Here is a 17,577-nt window from a genome sequence, read left to right as displayed (position 1 = left end):
TAGAAGTGTTAAAGTATCATAATTTTAAAATTACATGTTAATTAGTTAGAAACTTCTGCTATATAAATATTGTTTTATCACAGATGTAATTTTCAATATTGATAACCTATAGAAGTTCTGAAAGGGTATAAAATGATTTAATTATTGGACTTATCAAAATAGTTGAGTATGGTTATTTCATTATTTTATTACTTTCTTAAATCTTCACAATTGCAACCAATATCAAATTTTAGTTCAGTTTATGGCCTTGTATTATTTTTATTTTAAATGTTATCCTGATAAAAATAAATTTTATTGAGCTAAGAAGTATTAAACATGTTTGCAATTAATTAAAGTTATAGTTTTGTTAGAAACACTAACACCAAAAATATTCTTCTTTACCTCTTGTGGTTCAAATAAATAAATGAACGCAACTTTCTATCATTATTCTTCTTTACCTCTTGTGGTTCAAATAAATAAATGAACGCAACTTTCTATCATTAACTCAAGAATAGCCTGAGAAGCCACCATTTACAATTTTCCACTAGGTGTCTCTATAAGCTGCTATGCAGGAAAGTGAATTTTGAGAAAATACTGTGACATGAAGAGACCACAGAAGAACTTGGGAGGGAAAACATTATAGAAATAAGAAAAAGCCTCATTTATTAGTCTGTAGACTCTTGTATCTTTGAGTGTTGACTATTGACTAGAAATGAAATACATGTATCATATATCAGTGATCAAATTTGAGTCAAAGCTTAAAGCACAAGAACAAACGTATCTATGTTCCATTTCATACTAAACAGTATACAGTCATATGATGTCTACTTTCTTTCACGCAATACTCAAATGAATGCACATGATTACATAAACACACTTGGAAATGAGAAAATGAAATAATTGATCAAATAGATCTTTCTGGCATTAAATTCATTAATACTAAATTAAACATTATTTAATTGAGTTGGATGTAAAAGGCTGATAATCTTTGTCCAAATGTTTATGAATATACTTATGCATATTATAATTAGCTCATGATATAGTACCATTATATACATATTTCATATAAGGTAATATATTTGGCTATAATTAGTGTAAATCATGGACATAATTTAATACCTGTATATGAATATTAAATTAAAACCACAATTAACATACTTGTGGTTTTCAAATTAACATTTGAAATTGAAATATGTGAATTCATATTTATTATTACCTGGAATTATTGTTTTAGTGTTTTATGGACTTTTTGGAAGAATTCTTATGTTAAATGCATTTCTTAAAATATCACACTACATGTATCAATGTGTGGTTTCTTTAGAATATTAAAATGATTAGTCAAGTATTATAGTTTCTCATAAAGCAACCTAACAAACATTATAAATAAAGATTTTTTTGGCAATAATCTTTAGATTTCATGAGAACTAATCAACATGACTGAAATCTAAAGCTAGTAGACCTTGAATTTTTTTTTTTGTTAGCTTACCTGCTAAGGTAATATTGTAGAATCGTAGTGCTAGATTCCAGATTCCTCTAAAATTAACTCTATTCGATTACTTTTGTGATAGTAATAGCTAAGAAGTTTATATACATATTTATTAAATATTAATTTTCAGTAATAAATTTTATTTTTTATGTCTTTGAAATTGAAATTATATATGCCATATATTCTTAACAGGATATATGGCATATATTCTTAACAGGATATATGGCATATATTCTCCTAGAGGGTAAAACGTGAGTCATTATTTGATTGTTTCTCTATGTAATTTCTAAATTAATTAATCATATAGCATAATTTTTGATCAGTCTGATATATTTAGAATTACAACGATCAAATATATCATGCAGTGATGTTTATCAAATTCAAAATGGCCCACTAAACTAAGATTATTCACCAAAAATTGTTCATTTTTTATAGACTTAATTATTTACAGGCTTAGAAACATGCTCTCAGAGGCACAAGAAAAAAATCTCCATAAAATAGACAATTTTCTTCCTCACCTCATACAGTTCCTTGTAAATATACTCTAATATTCTGCTAGAATTGTGTATTAAGACATCCTCTTTGTTGGACCAATTGGAAATATCTACCAAAATTTAAAATGCATATATCTTTTGAACAATTGTATTTTCAGCAAGTAGTCTACAGGTCTACCAAAATAAAATATATGAAACAATATGTAAGAAGGTATTCATTGTAACAGTGGTTTGCATTTGTAAATGACTAAGAACCTACATATCTGACTAAATGAAAAGTGGTACACTTCCATCTGTACCTTGGAATACTATTCTGCCTTTAATATCAGTGCATGTAGGAATATGGTTCTGTCATTATTAATAGTATATTCAGAATTATATAGAGATAGATGTATATGTATATCATCTATATCTATACCTTTGTCTGTCTGTCTGTCTATCTATCTATCTATCTATCTATCTATCTATCTATCTATCTATCTATCATCTATTGAGGAAGAGAGAGGGGAGAAGGAAATTATTTTGGAAAGATACACAAATTAAGTAATGGTGGTTACTTCTTGGGGAAAGATGGGGATTTTCAATAGAATGAGGATTTATTTTTCACTATGTTTACTATTTTTTATTATTTGAAAATTTCAATTTACACATTTCAATAAAAAGAAAAAATATGTACTTGAAAAATAAAGATATTACTTGGAAGAAATATAGGAGAGGTGATGAAGATTTAAAGACAACTTTACCAAATTCATCTCTTTCTCATAGTTCTCAAAACTATTTTTTTTATGACACATTGCTATCAATGGAGACACTGAATATCTTTCTAAATATATGAATGTAAATTAGTTAAATGGGTTCTCTTCATAGCTCTTATATGGGACATTTAATTTTAGCTACCTATATTGATTATTAGAATAATAATTAATAGAAGCTAGCTTCCATTATGTTCACTATATAGAACCATGCTGTAGAGTGATAACAGTTTTATTAATGCAGTGGTGGGTGAAAGGGAAGATCAAAGTGGTTCTCTAGAGAAGATAAGTGATTATCCTTGAAATTGTTAGCAGCAGATCTTTACTATTATCTGCAGGAAAATGAGTGAGTTTGTAATTGTGACATATTTTAAATATACAAACTATCATCAGGGCCTGTTAGAACAAAGGCTGCTGCCATTGAAATATGCACATTCCACAGGAAAAAGGTAGTTTCCTTATAGAGATAGATTTAAGTTTTCTATGAATATTTCTATGAGTTATGATTTGTCTCTTAGAATCGACTAGTTCTTGGTTCTTGCATATCTTTAGTCATTTTTAGGAAACATATATTGTTATGCCTGTATTATCTGTATTCTTTCTGATTTTTCAAAGGAAATCAATTCATTATCTAAGATAGTTTCATCACAAAATTTTCAGAAGGACTATTGCTTATTTGAGAAAGCCTAAATTGACCATACTTTATTCAACTTTTATACCAACTGGAATTCTTCATTAAATAGGAGATTCCCATTATTTCTCCAATTCCTTAAAATAAATCAAATTTTCCCTTAACTCCAAAACTTTGGTTTGTACTGCCCTTTCATCTAACTGGCTTTTCACTTTTCTTTTATCCATTGTTCTTAAGAATTTATCGTAAATATTCTTTTCATCAGAAAATCTTCCCTATCCACTTTGACCAACATCGAACTTGCTCACCTTAAACATTCTCTTGTATTATCTAGCATTTGATCTAGCACAGTATCCTACTTCCTGCTTAAAGTTATCATTTTCTTCCGGCCTAGATTATTATTCTGTATTGAGAAAATAATTTTATTGTGTTTGTTAGCCCTCAAAAGTGAGACAAATGAGCTCCAAAAAACTCTGCGTACAAAAAAATACTTGCCCATTTATGAATTTATTCATGCAACAAATATTTATTCAGTACCAATATTGTGTTAAACCCTGTTATGTTTGAGATAAAATAATTAGATGATTCATGACAGGGTAGTTAGATGATTTCAGAGACATTTTGTCTTTCTGACAAATCACCTGCATTCCCAGCCCAATTAAAGTAAATATAGTATATAAAAATGCTATTGAATACATTGTATACTTGAATAATGTTTTTATAGTGTATTTAGCCAATTCTTGAGATGAGTGCTCTCAAGAACTTTCTGTGATGATGGAAGTAATCTATATCTATGTTGTCCAATTTGATAGCTATTAGCTACATATGAATATTTAGCAATTGAAATGTAGCTGGTGTGACACAGATGAAATACAATTTAAATTTAAAAATTTTAATGTATTTAAATACCCACATGTGGCTAGAGGCTATCATATAGGACAGAGCAGATTTAGAATATAAATCCCTGGCAGGCCGAAATTGTGTTATTTGTGTAATTTCTGGAATATCTTGAAAATTCAATGAATATGAACAGCAGTAGTCATAAGTAATGATGGTGATTATGACACCTTCAATAAATAAGAACGGTTACAATTCACATTTGACAAGGGGCCTGATTTACATTCAGCTGAAGGTCTCTAGCTGATTCTTTCACATTGCATTTGGTTGAGGACATCTACTATTCTTTTAAAGATTTCAAGGCATTTTACAGTCATTTCAAAATTCCTTATTACATCCTCATTACAACCTTGTCAAGAAAGAAAGGTGGATTATTTTATTATCAATAGACTTTTATTAGAAGATGAGTGCCTTTTTATGTATGATGAAGTGTTCTCTTTCAAAGTGCTTAATTCCAGATAACAGAGTGGGATGTTAGTGGAATTGGAAAAGAAAGTCCTAAAGGGTACTTTGCTTCAAGAATAATCTAGAATAGGTGTTTAGTGCTGAGAAGTCTGGCAGTTAGTAACAAAATTGCTCTTGAATTCTTGCATTCCCTCTATTTGAATACAAAATTCTATGTTAAAATTTAGTGATATTTTGTACAATTAGAGTGGGCAGAGTTTGAACAGGAAATTGTAATTAATGAATTTATAAAATGCAAATACAGCCTCTTATTTCCATGAAGATCTGAATAAATCTCAGTTTAAATAAAATCATATTTACATATTTTAAACAAAGATTTAATAGCTCGGTAACCTGTCCCATTTACAACAAATTATTGTAATTTTTGAGATTAAGTTTTGTTTGTTTTTAATCAATGTATCTTAAATATTAGTAATAAAATTGACCTATGATTTCACTATTACACTTCTTTTATGGGCAAAATCATTATATCTTCAAAAGGAGCATTGATTGCTTAAGGGCTTAACTTCAAAATAAGTAGTAAGCCACCCGATCCAGACTAGTAGAGTGACTCTCAGAGACCTCAGCTCTATTCTTAACTCTGGCTTTGCATCAGTTGTGTATTAGCATTTATGAAGACACCTAGATAGATCACATATTTTATATATAATGAAGTTTCTGTACTTTCTCTTCAATGGGCCATATCATGACTACACTGGTTAATCAAAAGATAAGCATTAAAATGTAATCTCCTTGGAAGAAAAATAAAATAATTATTACTCTTAAATTATAGACTTGAAGTTATTTGTTTCATCCTGAAATGTAAAGTTATCTTTATTTAAACAAATATTGGCAACTGAATGCTAACTTGTGAATGGTATACCTTCTGTGAAAAACAAGTCTCTGGCAGCTCAGTTTTTTGTTTAATATTATATGATGCATTTTTTACCTTGTGATCAAAAACATTCCATCAATCTAATGGAACTTTTATAAGCGATACTAGATTCATAGTTTTTTTTTTTTTTTCGTATGGCATATTACAATGTATGCTGCAATTTTAATTGGTTGATACATATCCCAATGAACAAATTATCAATTTGAATTTAAATCACCAATATGAGATGTACAATTCATTATACAATTAATTTGTATCCTTGAATGCTGTATTAAGTAAGTAGTGACTTCTGTGCAGATAGACTTTGATCAATGAATATACTGTCACTTACTGGTATGAAGATACTCATGAATTTATTTCTAGATATTTTTATATTTAAAAGTATTTCATTGTAGCATTGTAATAGTAACATTTAGAAGCAATCTAGTACATATCGAGAGGGAGGCCTAAATTGATTTTTCACAAAGAATAGGAATCTATTTGATAATATTTTTCAATTTGTAATGTGATTTACCAGCCACAGTTAACATGAGCATCAGCAGGCAATTTATACATCACTTATAATTAAAAATTAAAGGTAAGTAAAACGTGTGCATACATATAACATGTAATCATTTACTATATGCTAGCTATTTTATTAAATTGTCTCATTCTTTCATGGAGTTATTACAACTTCATGAGGTATTATTTTTCCTTACAGATGATAAAATTGACTTTCATGGTAGTTGACGATATTCTATATTTCATTCAAACAGTACATAGAAAATCTAGACTATGATATAAATTACAAGAATTATCAGTATCCATTTTTTTATTTTACTATGCTAATTTAAATACATACTTTTGGACTTTTACCTCACTTTAAAAGTAGAAATAACGTATATTTTAGTAATTATGATATTCCATTCAGTATATGATATTCTTATGAAATGCTGCTATAGTAGTATGGAATCTGCGGTTGTTAGTGCTATGTTTTTATTCTGTGCTTTTCAGAATAAGTCAATTATTAAGTTAATTCACACTTATGTTCAGTCTAATTGGAGAACCTATCTAATTCTTGGTACGTTGTTCCAAAGGTAATTAGCTTCAATAAAGATACACTGTGATTCATCATTTATGTAATGTCAAATGTATTCTGAAAAAGTCAGTAGTAGAAATCTAAGTTTCAAATTACTAATACTATATAATATTCCTCTTTTAAATATTATAGTAATAATATATATATCTTAGACTGATCATAAAATATATTTGTAAACTGTCTCTATGTTTTCCTACCTTAAAGATATTAAAGACATTATTAACTCTCAGACATTGTCACAGTAATTTGAATACATAAGGTTCATAAAGCAATATTTTTGACTACACACAGTATATTTTTCCTAAAGTAGAAAATGTCTTTAATTATATATTTCCTATTTATGAATTTTTGACTAATTATTATTTTGACTAATTATTATTTCATAAACCAGTAGTCAAAGCAAGCATTACGTACTTTCTAAAAAATCAATACTAAAATGGTACTTTTGAGGAGAAATCTCATCAAACTTTTTATGCATAAATTTAGGGACACAACCTTATAGCCTTATATGACATGAATTTGTTATAATAAATAATTTAATATTGAAATAGCATGAGATATTTTCAATTTTTTTCAAAAGAATACACACAATTAGATAATCTCATGACCAAGTTTCTTAATAATTGATAAATCACTTTAGTTATGAAAATGTTATTCATAAATAACTAACACCTACTCCAAATAATTACATTTTGTTTTATTATGTTTAAACATCTGATCTTAACTTTATTGATTATCCATTTAAATAGTCCAATTTCATTAGGAATGCAACATGGGTATCTCCATAAAACTTAAAAAAAAATTTGAGTGTTTGGTATATCAATATTTATTTCCTCAAGGTAAGTAAAATTATACATGGAATGATCAGACAAAATTATGAATCTCTAAATAGTCCACATTTGTAAATATTAGATTCATCATTGACTATCATTATCTATTTATGACTATGCTGAAGTATGTGTGTGAAAAGAAAGAATACAACAAGTATCTGTCCACTTTAGCAATTCATGACGTTTCTGACCACCTTCTCCTAATATGCACTCGGAGAGCTTGCAGCAGAACTTGAGAATGCATCTTGGAGTTCTTCCAGAAACTTTGTCAAAGACCAATGTCTGCATTCACAAAGAAGCATTCACAGCTGTCAGAAGTTAAATGTTCATGAGACTCATAGTACAGCTGCAGTCCTTCCAGTACATTGACAAAAATCTGTGGAAACTAGAATTTGATAACTAGTTCTTCCATGAAAAAATATCACAGAAAAATGAAGTATCCCTGCCAGACTGATAATAAATAATTATGCATTCACAGATGAAACATCATTGCATTGTCCTGCATTACTTAACCTGCAGGGCTTTTGCAGCTGATGTTCACTACCAGAGAAAGCACTCTTGCTGCAATAAACTGTCAATGAACTTCTTGTAGGCAAACACCTGCCATCACCTACTAGCAGTGGTGCATAAGATATAAGATCATAGAAATTGCAGCATAAACCAAACTTTACAAAGCAGTAATGGATGTGAGTGTGATAAAGCACACATGATTAAGAAATGCACTCATGAACAGGTATTTTGTGTTTTCGTTTATAGTCGATAAAGTAAATAGACTGATTTTTGTTTCCTGAAATGTGTAATATGACTGAGCAAAGTAATAGAAAAGCAAACTCCATTTGAAAACAAAGTTTTCAATTTGGAATAATCTATCCCAATTTATCATCAGGTTCTTTTCAGGACAAACGATTACTTGCTAAAAATGTTTAGCCATATACTCTTTATGCCCATATGGAAATAACAAATCATTCAGACTTTGAATCACCTTTTTTATTTAAGCTTAATATAGTTTTAGAAAGTATCTGAAAAAATTTGAAGGTTATAAATCTTTGTTTCTGTAATAATTAGTTGAGATTCAAATGGAGGTAAGCGAATTAGCTTATCAACTATTCAACTTTATGGTTGAATGAAGAAACCCATTTGGAAATGTAATGGTTTCTCATTGTTGGGCCACTTAGCAGATCAATAGTCCCTAAATATAAAGATCTGGTTCTTAAAACCTAGTGAATTATTGAAAATTTACCTCAAGGAAAAAATTTTTAAAAATCACATCTAAAAGTAAAAGCAATTAGAAGCTTTTTAAAATGTCAGTTTTGAGTATATTTTTATAATTATGGATATGAGAAATAATGAATAAAAAGGAAAACTTAGTTGTATTTATCTTTTAAAGTGGCAGTGGCCATAGGAATCATAGAATACTACATTTTAATTTAAAGGACCCAGATAGTATGAATGTTTTAACCGAAGTGCACCTCTGGTTATTGGAGAATTAGATAGGTCCTCCAATTAGACTGAACATAAGTGTGAATTAACTTAATAATTGACTTATTCTGAAAAGCACAGAATAAAAACATAGCACTAACAACCGCAGATTCCATACTACTATAGTAGCATTTCATAAGAACATCATATACTGAATGGAATATCATAAAAAGTCCACTTGGTTTATTGAAGAACTTTGTCACACTAAATGAGCAGTAGGTAAGCTATTAAATTGTTGTTTTACCATGTGTGTTCAATGACAGGAAAGAAACCAAAAGGGTGGTTAACTCTATAGGGATAAACAAAGTTGGCCTGTGATGAAAGTGTCCTATAATTCTGGTTACACGCACATTAATTTATGCATGTTAGTTATGTATGCTTAGGGTATTCTTGCTCACATTAAGGACTCATATCTGTATGTTTCCGATATCAACTAATGCACTGTAAGGAGTTCATGTTTTTGATTTTTTGTTGGTGAATTCAATAACATTTTAACAGAAAACATACTTAAAATGCAGAATGGTTCTTCAAATAGCATACACCATAAGTACTTTATTCAAGGAGATTTAACAAAAATCTGAAGTATATAGCTGTTTTTCCCCTTTCAAATCATTGTTTAGGAAAAAAATAGGTTTAAACTGACATATTTTTCATTGCTTTTTTAATTAATAATTCTTTATTAAAATATATTATTAATTAAATGTTTTTAAACACAGAGGTATGGCTCCTTTTTATTGCATTGTTGCTTTTTACTGTGTGCGATGGACTTTTTCACAAACAGTACAGTGAATTAAAAGTGGAGGGTTTAATAAACATTCCCTAGGACCTCAAGTCCGTCTCTGTCTTTTAGTGACTGCTGAAAATATTGGTTAATTTATTTATATCAAATAAATCCTACATTTATTGTAAGGCTTAAATTAGATAATTAATACAAAGAGTTTAACACACTTCTCAGTACATTATAAGCACTAAATAAGTGTTAGCTTTTATTACTGTTTTGTTGTTAAGTTGTTAGTTTTTACAGACACCAACATAGTTTGAGTCTATGCTGTGAAACAAAGAGTTAGAGGCCACATAGGATTGCAGCCCAGTTTTTTTTTCTTCCCAGAATAGACATTGTTCAGGACAAGTTGCATTCATTATCAGATAATTCTGATTAGTTATGGATTTATAGCACCAAGAATCCACCATATATTAAGTGGTTGCTGGCTTCCAGATTTCACCAGCTCTTTTCAGCTACTGGAATAAAGAAATGGGAGTGCTTTCCAGACTGCACTTTTTATGATTAATTTTCTAAAACTCATGCATGTACGTTGTTCCAAAAGTTCTGGGGGACAGAATAGAGGAGAAACTAGTTTTGTATATGAGTTTACAACATCATAAATAATGAAAACTTGTAATGAAATTGTATGGGAAGTTAAGTCAGGTTTGAATATGCAATACATTTTGATACACTAAAAAAATTATAAAGCAATTTTTATAACAGTTTTCATAATGAATATATAATTTGTGCATATTTTAAATAAATCTATTGTATAATAATTAATAGTTAGATATAAAACTAAAGGTTAATTTTATAGAAAAATATAGGACAGCCAATGTAAGTTACTAAGAATATTAGACTTTAGCATAAATTACTTAGTTTATCATGCAGATAGAACATTACATATATATACCATTAATTAAAATTAAATTATTAGTCTGCTGTACTATTTATTAATTTTTGTCAGTATGTTTGCAAATATATATCAGAAATGTTATGTTTTCATTGCTGCTTGATATACATATATTTTTGCTTGTATATTTGAATGATTTTTGTCATCTCTGAGTTTATATTTTAAACACACAATCTTACTAACTTTAAATTCTGTTATTTAATATGTTTATTTTTTAAATGCCCTATTAAAGAAGTACTTTTATTAAAATGCAGTTTTGAAGCTCAAGATTATGACCTTGAAAGTCACATTTTAAAAAAACAACTTGTTCTGTTTTGAAAAATACTTCTAAAAAAATTCCACGAAGATTAATTTTGGTGCATTTGTCCTAGAGATACTATTTTTCCATGACAACAATCTGTATAATAACTTTGCTGCTCTCATAGATGTGGAGGTGGAGTTTACACACACACACGCACACACACACACATGCACACATACGTGCACACACACTAGCAGAAAGTGAATGAAATGATACATGTATATACCACATGTAGAGTATCTAATTTTCAAATATCAGAACATAATAAATGCACTCACCGTGAATGCTATCCTGAATACAGTGATTTTTTTTCGGTTTGCTGCCAATTTCAAAAGACTGTTACTACAAGTATGCAAATAGACTTTTCTCACTACCTGAAATTTCCTTGATGGTACTAATATTTATATCTCTCATCAGCTAGGATACTTGTTGACTGACTTTCACATAGAGGTTATGATCTGCTACATTGTCCATCATTTCGAATGTTTTTTATTATATCCAAATGTTAGTTAATAGACACTTTTTGTTGAGAGAAATCAAATGATTCAGATTTTTTTTTGCATTTTGGAGGTTTAGATTTTATAAAATATTTGTTGCTTTGATAATGTATACCAAGGCCATATGGTAGGACACTGTTTAGATGTCATGTTTAGGCATAGCTCCTAAGCCCTTTTATCTATTTTTTGCTGTTTTCTAAATCTGAGTTGAAAGATGTATGTTTGTTTTTATTTTGCTGTTTAAAATTGTACTTCTTACACTCCCAGACATGTTTTTACAGAAGGCAGAATAACCCAGAGCTCAGAAGTTGAGCACTCTGAAGAAGAGAAGACTGGGACCATAGTATCTGTAGCTTTGGGGACCCAAGGACTCCTTCAATCATCCAGAGGGCTCCTGGGGGAAGAAACCCTTTAGAAATACATAGCTGTGTAAATCCTGATTAGTTGACTAGGCAGGTTGTAGCTGACCATTAAAGCTCAAGAGGAGGAGCCTGGAGCCACAGTAGCTAGTTTCGAGGGCTCAAGGACTCCTTCCCACATCCAGAGGGCTCCTGGAGGAAGAAACTCTTTAGAAATATATAGCTGTGTAAATCCCGACTGGTTGACTAGACAGGTTGTAGCTGACCATTAAAGTTGCACTGTGCTAGTTTAAAAGACTGCAGAAACCTCTGGCAGCTGTTAGAGCAATTAGTTCTAGAAATTCTTCCTTGTCTGCTAATAGCAATAGGTGATTCCCAAGTGCTTTGTCCTCCGCAATTCCTAAGTTTCCAGGGTGAAGTGTTTAGGGGAGTCTGATGAATGTTTTCCGGAAATAAAGCACTCTGAAATGAGTTTTTGTTTGTTTGTTTGTTTTAAAACTCTTTCAGTTGTGTGATACAAAATAAGAGCTGGGTGGCTGCCAACACATGTAGACTATATAAAGAAATTTATACTTTAAGAGGAAGCTTAGTTAGTAGGCAAATGCATTATTATTATTTTAAAACAATCTATTGCACTTGTATTAGCAAAAGTAATACAATTTAGTAGCAGAAATGATTATAAAAAGTAAATTTGGGTAAATTCACTGGTCAAATTCAAGGTATGCTCAAAAATTAGTTGCTTTAGGAATGACAAATATTTAATCTTTCTAATCTGAGAGTCCTAAAAACAGATACTTCCTAACTTAGAAGATGATGTCCTAAGAAGATTTTACTGTTTGTCTTGCCTGATTTTAATATGAAGCTCCTAGGCTTATTTTCAAAACCTCACAGTTCACCCTTAATCTGACCTCATTTCTTACATTTGCTTTTAAGGGTAAATTATACAGAAACATCTGATGATACTTATAGACACCCCCCACCATTAAAAGTACTTCATTATTACATGTAGAATTATTAAAAGTATTAAAAGTATTATATGATCACATCATTTCTTTATCTTTTAAAATATGTGTTATGTGAATAATACAAGTAGATTTTATTTATAATTGTTCATGAGAACAATACCAAATCTACATATTAATGGTTCTTGTGTTATTTTTCTAATTTTGTTTTATTTCACTCCTTTTTAAATAATTAATTAAAGCTTGTGAAATTTTTAAATTTTTGTATCTTCATATTTGATTACTACCTACGTTTCAGTCAGATACCTTTAGATATCTTTAATGTTAGGTAATTTGATTAGATATATACTGTTAAATGTTTTTGCGAAGTGAATAAAAATATCTTCATTCTCATTATTAATTTAGGACTCTCTCAATTCCTAATATGCTCTTTATCAAGTAACACTGCTTGTGTGTTTATATTTTCAAAAATTGAATTCTCCAATATATTTAAATATTTAATAATCATTTACCAATCTCTTAACATGTGCGAGGTCCTTTTTCAATTTTCAGAAAAAAATGGCATCAAGAAGGATAACATCACCTTCAGGAAGCTTACATTCTATTGGAGAAATATATACAAAAATAAATATTTTAAATGGAGTGAATTATGTACTCATAGTTCAACTAATATGAAAAAAGACAATACTTTTGAGAAGATTGTGAGTTAAGCAAATCTTGATTAGACATTTCTAATCATTAAGAAAAATGTTTTAATAATTAATGAATAGAAAAACCAGAATATTCTGTATTCCGCTTTATTCCACTACAAATTTAATGTAGAAGAAATTCTGGGGTTGAGTATTTTGGGAAAGAAGAGCCCTTACTTTTAACAGGATTGAAATCATCTAGCATTTGAGGCTCAGTGAGTGTCAGGAGATGTGTCAATTGTTGATTATACATGTACTTATAAGTCACCATTCTGGAAGAAACAGATTTTTACTTTGTATTTTAAATTAATGTGTGATTTATTTTGTAGAGAAGGATGTTACTTTGTTGAGAGTACAATAAATTCTTCTCCATAAGTACTTTAATATGAAAATAGCATACAAGTTCATCAGGAAGTGTTAAAAATTATTTGTGGATGGTAGCTGAAAAGTAAACCATTGTAAATAAGAAGGAACAAGAGAAATGTAGCAGATAATTCATAGAAATTCATAGTGAGACAGCATATATCTCTTTTTCCCTCCCTCCCGCTATCCCTCTCATTTCTCTCCCCGTTTCCCTCTCTCATCTCTATCTCCATCTCCAACTGTATTTTACGAAACCTAATACTGATCTTGGCTCTTGCTTGACCTTAAAAGAAATCAGTGAACTTTTTTACACAACTTTTCAAAACTAGTCATCTGACTTGTAGTGATTATAAGACACCATTGACTGTAAAATGCACCCTTATTCCATGGTGGAAAAATGTAAAAATGTGTGTCTTAGAATTGATAAAAATATGTAAGTTGAATCTAGGCTAGGAATTAATACTTAGGCTCTGAAGGAAAGACTTTCTTGTCTTTTCACATGCTTTTCAGCTTTGTCTGTGCCTTTTCTCCACATCTTAACCTAGCTAAATCTTCTGCTCAAATGTCCTTCAAAACTAAAAATAATCAGCAACCCTGGTGGAAAGTCTTTCATTGACCCTTCCATAAAATTTACATCTGTCTTTCCTTTGCTTTACAGAAACTGTGCATACCTCTGTGATCGCACTTGTCACACCAGGACGTAATGATTTATTTGTCTTAGTGCCTTGTTCTAACATAAATTCTTTGAATTTTAAAGTTGAGTGAAAATTGCGTCTCCAAAGTCAAGTATTATACATAAGTAGTTAATGATAAAGGATCAATAAATACTTGTTGAATGAAAATTCAATAATTCAGAGGACAAGCTATGAATGTTAAATATGTTTATCACCATTTCACAAAAGAGAAAACTGGAGACTCAGGGAGATTGAATGATTTGTCTAATAATGGTGTCAGGGCTCAAACCTAATTCCTTTGTATTCTAGCCCCAAAGCTCTGTCCATTGTTTAAACCTAATGTGTTTTTCTCTTTGCTAATTAGATGACACTAAGTGATCACATCAGATATTGGTGTGAAACAAATCATGACAAAGAAGTAACCATTTTGAGAATTAATGTTTTGGCAATAGCCATGACAATGAACCTTGATGTTGTACAAAAAAGTCTTAAATAGGTGGATTTTAGAGGTTACTCTTAGTAGATTCTACCATGTAAGGCTTATTTTAAAATACAGTTTGGACCTAAAATTCAGGTATTGGAATACAGTGACAACTAGATTTGGGACTTTTTAAAAACAATAAATGTTAATAATTTTGAAACAATTCTAAGTGCATGATATTACTTGATATATTTTCTATGATTTAACTTAGGCCTAATTTAAAGTTTCTTTGGATTAAAAATTTATGTAAAATTGTACAAATTTATAAGCATCTGTCTTCTCAATTTATTTCTATGTTTTAATTAAAATCTTAGCTCATAGTGTATGCCAATAATATAAAAATCTTATGATTAATATTGTATTCATGAGCAAGAAGCAATACCTCGTTGAAAACTCTTGAGGTTTCCAACTGCATAAGAAACACATGTAAATTATTAGAGAAAAAAGTGAATAATTTTGCTTTCATGATAAGTTTCACATAAATTATAAACATCTTCCATCATAATTATTCTTTAAGACAAGCAGGTGCAATCCAAGGGATTGTTGAAACATTAACCTGGGTTGATTTTTATAAATTAATATACATGGGTCCATAATACATTTTTCAACATGAATATCATCAAATCTTACCATTAATATGAGCAATAAAATGAATACAAAATTTGTAGAATGACATGACAAATGTTTCACAAAAATATAGATTAATTAGAATTTATAATTTTGAAGGTTTTGTATTGAATATATAATTTTTAAAAATTTAGTAAAGCAACATTTTTTTAAAATTTGGAAACATATTATTGCCACAAAAATATCTTATTACCAGAAAAAGAAATTGGTATCAATGGCATGTTTTTGTTTATCATACGTTGATTCGTATTATTTTTTGAATTATTACATCTAAGAAATTATATCAAGATGTAATGTGTAAATAAAGCTGTTAATAAATTAAATTAGAAAAATATCATTTTGGATGGATTTTTTAATAAAAATGAAGCTTTATATTAATTATTCATAAATAGAAAATTTTCGCTTTCTCTTGAAAGATATTTCTGGAAACTATGCCAGAATTTAAGTAATAAAAATGAAACCCAGTTCTCATTTTTGTATTAACAAATGTGTAGGCCCCCAGAGATCTATACATTTTTATTTAATGAATGTAAATGAAAGAGTGTAGCCTTCTTTGTTTTGGTTAAATATAAATCTGTGATTATGACTTATATCTTGAAATGGTGGTAGTTAAAGTTTTTGATGATATTCTAAAGGCAGTAAAAAATTACTTGGCCTTTTCAAAAGAGGAATAAATTATGATTAAAACAGGTTAATAAAGGGATAACTAAACAGGACTTATAAAAAGGCATATTTCACATATGACCAATGAAATATGAAGCCCTCAAAATGCTGACTACTTATATGAATGCATTGTTTGTGCCAAAGGACCTTGTCTTTTAAGCTGTCAGTTTTACATAGAAAAATCAGATTCACCAGATCGAAATTATGTTTAGGGCATACATTTTATATCTTATCAACAATGTTTACATTTAATGATATAAGCACATTTTAATATTTACTATTGAAAAATTTAAGCATGTAACTTATAACCTTTCATAATTTTCATATCTTTATAATTATTTTTTCATCCATTCCCTTACCCACACAATCTTTAGATTTATATTGTGGTAAATATCACACAACACTGTATTTCATGCACGAATATTTGAGCATTCATCACTAAGATAAAAATTTATTTTTTAAAGTATAACAAAACTATTTTACACTTAAAAGGAGCAATACTTTAATGGCATCAAGTAACCAAAGTTCAAATTTTTCCACAAATTTTTATTGTTGTTTTCAAATTAGAATAAGGTTCACATATAACAATTTGTTTACCTGCTTTAAGCCTCTTTTAATCTACATGTTCCTTATCCTACCGAATTGTCTGCTCTCTCTCTCTCTCCCCACCTTCTCTGTCTCTCACATCTGGCTGGTCTTTCTCTTCCAAAATATCCGATGAAGAATTTGGATCACTTTCCTGATCTGGATTGTACTGACTGCCCTCTGTGTTATTTAAGATGCTCCCTGTTTCCCTGTATTATTTTAGATCAATAGTTATATGGAAAAGCCAAAGTAGGTATTTTGAAAATCCACTGACACAATGAAGAAAAGGAAAGATAGGAATATAAAAATATTTCAGATACAAATGATATGCATAGTTCAATCATTATACTTTATAGAAAGTAAAACTGAGTCCAGAGATATGTCAAAAGTTACAAAGCTTATAGATGACATGGAATCTATTAGAAATAGAAATTCTATTTCTAATAAAATCTAGGTGTCCTGAAAAGAGAGGAATGGAATTAAAACTTCAGGACACAGAAAATGCCTGAGTCTAATAAAGAGCAATTGGATATATTAATAAGCAGGTAACAATTTGAGTTAGAGGATTTTGGCTTTTTTATTGTATACTCATCATGTGTGCAAAATTAGGCAAGTTGTTTATTTTCTCAACCTAAAGCAGGTATCAGAATGGTTTTGACTTTTTTTTCATAGCAAAAGCAGAGATTAATATTTAGTCAAATAACATTTAATTGGCTGTTAAAGGGTGCAATGAGT

At 29.4% G+C, this 17,577-nt stretch overlaps 1 protein-coding gene across 1 annotated transcript in view; it reads left to right on the top strand.

The window, feature by feature from the left end:
- LOC120582580 (spidroin-2-like) overlaps positions 1-17,577 on the top strand; it is a 55,871-nt gene that overhangs the window by 4,750 nt on the left and 33,544 nt on the right. The window lies entirely within an intron of this gene.

Source organism: Pteropus medius, unplaced genomic scaffold (genome assembly GCF_902729225.1).
Source record: "Pteropus medius unplaced genomic scaffold, Ma_sr-lr_union100, whole genome shotgun sequence".
NCBI lineage: Eukaryota > Metazoa > Chordata > Mammalia > Chiroptera > Pteropodidae > Pteropus > Pteropus medius.
The sequence above is the reverse complement of the archived record's forward strand: the minus strand, read 5'-3'. Positions and strand labels throughout refer to the sequence as shown.